We start from the raw sequence: 5,000 nt of genomic DNA, 5'->3' as shown, positions 1-5,000 counted from the left end.
ATGCCGGAGGATGGAGATAAAATACAGAGGAAAGGAAGAGAGAAATGTAGGAAAGGAGGAAGAATTAAGGAGGAGGAGGAGGAGGAGGAGGAGGAGGAGGAGGAGGAGGAGGAGGAGGACACTACAATAAAACATTTACACTTTATTTACGAAAGGAAACTCTAATCTCTCTCTCTCTCTCTCTCTCTCTCTCTCTCTCTCTCTCTCTCTCTCTCTCTCTCTCTCTCTCTCTCTCTTGCCATCATCCTCCCCTCGAGACATTTTGCTGATAGGATGAGAGAGAGAGAGAGAGAGAGAGAGAGAGAGAGAGAGAGAGAGAGAGAGAGAGAGAGAGAGAGATTAAAGAAGAAAAGAAACAGACAAGAAAATAAGAAAGAAAAAGAAAAAAAAAGAAAAAAAAGAAAAAAGAAAAAGCAAAAGAAAGAGAGAAGGTGGAAGGAGACTCAAGGAGGATGAAGGAAAGAGGAAAAGGAGGAGGAGGAGGAGGAGGAGGAGGAGGAGGAGGAGGAGGAGAGGAGGAGGAAACAGACGTGTTGGTCAATACCTCCTCATGAGCATCAGAGAATGAGGAGGAGGAGGAGGAGGAGGAGGAGGAGGAGGAGGAGGAGGAGGAGGAGGAGGAGGAGGAGGAGGAGGAGGAGGAGGAGGTGAGGATAGAAAATGAGGAAGTGAAATTTTGAGGCAGTAGTGGTAATAGTAGTAGTCGAAAGAAGAAGAAGAAGAAGAAGAAGAAGAAGAAGAAGAAGAAGAAGAATCAATGTAGGAATGATAAGAATAAATAATTTCCAGTTGAGAGAGAGAGAGAGAGAGAGAGAGAGAGAGAGAGAGAGAGAGAGAGAGAGAGAGAGAGAGAGAGAGAGAGAGAGAGAGAGAGAGAGAGAGAGAGAGAGAGAGAGAGAGAGAGAGAGAGAGAGAGAGAGAGAGAGAGAGAGAGAGAGAGAGAGAGAGAGAGAGAGAGAGAGAGAGAGAGAGAGAGAGAGAGAGAGAGAGAGAGAGAGAGAGAGAGAGAGAGAGAGAGAGAGATAATAATAATAATAATAATAATAATAATAATAATAATAATAATAATAATAATAATAATAACAATAATAATCGTTCCTTTCTTTGAGTAACTATTAACACTCGTTCTAATTCATTTTCTCCTTTTCTTGTATTCATTCACTACATTTCCTTCACTAATTATCAACGTTATCTTCCAAACAGTTTGCAAATTAATTCTTGTTATTATTATTTCATTCTTTCTCTATTTATTCATCTATTTTCACTGTTTATCTATATCTTATCTACTTCTATTCCTTTCCAGTTCTTTAATTAAATTGCAATACATTCTAATCAATTTCCTATCTATCTCTTTTTATAATTCTTCTTCTCTATTCTATTTACCCTATTTCTCGTATATCCTCATTTATTTCCCTATATTTCCCATCTCCCTCATCCCTATCACTTTATTTCCTTCATATCTCCAAGTATCTGCCTTCATTTCCACAGCATTAGTCAACCTGAGCACTATTTTTATATCTCCCGTGTATTTCCGTGTCCCTTTAAATCTATTTCCACCTGGTCTGTCCCACCACCCCCTGCTCTGTGATTGGCGGGTTAATGAGTGACGTCACAGGCTTGGCTCTCCGTGATTGGCTAACGTGAAGTGACAATATTACGTGTGTGGGTGTGTGTGTGTGTGTGTGTGTGTGTGTGTGTGTGTGTGTGTGTCGCGATAGTCCCATCTGCGCTCTTTCTCTCTCTCTCTCTCTCTCTCTCTCTCTCTCTCTCTCTCTCTCTCTCTCTCTCTCTCTCTCTCTCTCTCCTTATCTTTTTTTCCTTTCCTTACAATACTTTTTCTTTCTTTTCTTTCAGTTTGTTCACTTCTATTGTGACTGACTGGCTGGCTGACTGGCTGACTGGCTGACTGGTTGATTGACTGACTGACTGGTTGACTGACTGACTGACTGACTGACTGAATGAATGAATGAATGAATGACTAACTGATTGACTGACTGGCTGGTTGACTGACTGACTAACTAACTGGCTGGCTGGCTGACTGACTGACTGACTGACTAACTCACTGACTCACTCACTGGCAGACTGACTGAATGTTTTAATTTCTTCACCTATTACCAAAACATCATTATTTCTCTCTCTCTCTCTCTCTCTCTCTCTCTCTCTCTCTCTCTCTCTCTCTCTCTCTTCACCTACACATTTGGCGAAAATTGGTCTTCCTTCTCCTGTATTCTCTTCTGACTTTTGTAATGCAACCTAACCTCACCTAACCTCACCTAACCCAAACCAAATCTAACCTAACCTAACCTAATCTACTCTAATCAAACACTTCATATCATTTTACTTTTACCTATTGTTCCCTTGCCTAACCTAACCTAACACAACCTAACCTAACCTTCCCTAACCTAACCTAACCTAACTCAAACTTAATTCAACCCAGCCTAACCTAACTCAACCTAACCTAACTCAACCCAACTCAACCCAACCCAAGCTAGCCTAACCTAACCAACTTCACCTGCCTTTACGTGATGCAGCTCCCCTTGCCCTTCATTCCAGGTGTGGTCAGGGCGCGGGGCCAGCGTACAGGAGCGGGGCACGGGCGAGGTGGAGTGGGCCCATAGTCACTTTGTCCTGGAGTGTGTCAGTGAGCATAACAGGTTCAGAGCAATACACGAAGCCCCACCTCTTGTCTTGTCAGAACAGGTACGTACGTGTGTGTGTGTGTGTGTGTGTGTGTGTGTGTGTGTGTGTGTGTGTGTGTGTGTGTGTGTGTGTGTGTGTGTGTGTGTGTGTGTGTGTGTGTGTGTGTGTGTGTGTGTGTGTGTGTGTGAAGTCAAGAAGCTGGAAATGAGAAGAAATACAAGAGGAGGAAGTGTGTGTGTGTGTGTGTGTGTGTGTGTGTGTGTGTGTGTGTGTGTGTGTGTGTGTGTGTGTGTGTGTGTGTGTGTGTGTGTGTGTGTGTGTGTTAATCGCATTTTTATCTTTCTTATTTTATCATTTTTTATTTACTTATCAATTTATTTATTTCTATCTTTAATTTTTACTGTCTTTCTTTCTTTCTTTCTTTCTTTCTTTCTTTCTTTCTTTCTTATCTCTCTTTTTGTTCTACCTTTTAAAGAGAGTGTCTGTTTTTGTTACTTCTATCTCTCTCTCTCTCTCTCTCTCTCTCTCTCTCTCTCTCTCTCTCTCTCTCTCGTTTCCAGTGGACAGGTGAGAGACTTTACCTGTTGTGAGAGTCATTATGTCGTTTTCTCTCCCCTCTCCCTCCTCTCACTCTCTCTCTCTCTCTCTCTCTCTCTCCTCTCTCCTCTCTTCTCTCTCACTCTCTCACACTCACTCTCATCCTCTATGTTTACGGTCTGCTTGATAGAGTGAGTGAGTGAGTGAAAGCTCTCTCTCTCTCTCTCTCTCTCTCTCTCTCTCTGGGAAAACACATATTACTTTCTTCCTTCTACATTTTTCCTTCCTCCTCCTCACCATCATCATTTTCCATCTCCTCCTCCTCCTCCTCCTCCTCCTCCTCCTCCTCCTCCTCCTCCTATCTCTTCCTTTCCCTCTTTCATTATTTATGTTGCGTCTCTTCCTCTCCTCACCATCCCTCTCCATCCTCTCTCTCTCTCTCTCTCTCTCTCTCTCTCTCTCTCTCTCTCTCTCTCTCTCTCTCTCTCTCTCTCTCACATGCTGTACAGGTAAAAATGTTTACCTGTGGTCTCATTACTGCGCTTCCGGCACCCCTCCCCACCCTCTCTCTCTCTCTCTCTCTCTCTCTCTCTCTCTCTCTCTCTCTCTCTCTCTCTCTCTCTCTCTCTCTCTAGCCCTCTATCCTTTCGTTTTTAGTCACTTAGCGTTAAGAAGAGGAGAAGAAGGAGGAAGAGGAGGAGGAGGAGGAGGAGGAGGAGGAGGAGGAGGAGGAGGAGGAGGAGGAGGAGGAGGAGGAGTAGGAGAAGTAATATTTTAACAAGGACTAGAAAAGGTAAGAATGACAACAACAACAACAATAACAATAATAACAACAAAAATAATCATAAAAATAATAATAATAATAATAATAATAATAATAATAATAATAATAATAATAATAAAATAATAATAATATGTTTCTTTCCCCTTATCTTCCTTCCTCCCTCATTCATCATCACTTTTCTCTCTTTCTCTTCTTCATCCTCCCTTATCTTATCTCCACCCGTCCCTTTCTCCTCTCCCTCCCTTCCCTCCCCTCCCATTCCTCCATGTCTTTCTCTGTTCCTTCTTTACTTATTCATCTATCTCCTCCTCCTCTTCCTCCTCCTCTTTCATATTTTCCACTTCTTTTTCTCTCTCTTCTTCCTTTTCTTTATCCTCTCTCTCTCTCTCTCTCTCTCTCTCTCTCTCTCTCTCTCTCTCTCTCTCTCTCTCTCTCCTACGCCCACGCCCACATAACGCCCACACTTATTATCTTTACCTCTCTTTTTATCTCTACCTTTCTTCTCCTCTTATACAACTGTCTCTCTTTCCCTCCCTCACACTCCCCGTCTCTCTCTCTCCCTCACGCCCACAGCTGTGCCTGGACGCCCAATCGTGGGCCAACAGACTGGCGCATTTTGGCCTCCTGGAGTACAGCACGGAGCATGGGCGTGGTGAGAATATACTGACATCCACCACCAAGGATATCCTCTCAGGTAGGTGTGTGTGTGTGTGTGTGTGTGTGTGTGTGTGTGTGTGTGTGTGTGTGTGTGTGTGTGTGTGTGTGCAGCGGCAGTGCGTCACTCTACCCACCTCCCCCCGCAGGTACAGCAGTGGTGGGCGCGTGGTACGAGACAGGACGCAACTTTAAGTACGACGTGCCGGGCCCCGCGGACCTCGCCCAGGCAGGTGTGTGTAATTCACCTCGGTCGTCTGCTGGTCACCCAGCCAGTCTTCCCCATTACGGAGCGAGCTCAGAGCTCATAGACCGATCTTCGGGTAGGACTGAGACTCCACACCGGGACAGCACACCCCTCGAGTTACATCTCGTACTTATTTAC

The 5,000-nt window shown here is 44.1% G+C and overlaps 1 pseudogene; it reads left to right on the top strand.

The window, feature by feature from the left end:
- LOC123516234 overlaps positions 1–5,000 on the top strand; it is a 23,203-nt pseudogene that overhangs the window by 16,873 nt on the left and 1,330 nt on the right.

Source organism: Portunus trituberculatus, chromosome 5, assembly GCF_017591435.1.
Source record: "Portunus trituberculatus isolate SZX2019 chromosome 5, ASM1759143v1, whole genome shotgun sequence".
Lineage (NCBI taxonomy): Eukaryota > Metazoa > Arthropoda > Malacostraca > Decapoda > Portunidae > Portunus > Portunus trituberculatus.
Note: the sequence above shows the minus strand (reverse complement) of the source record. Positions and strands in the feature narration are given on the sequence as shown.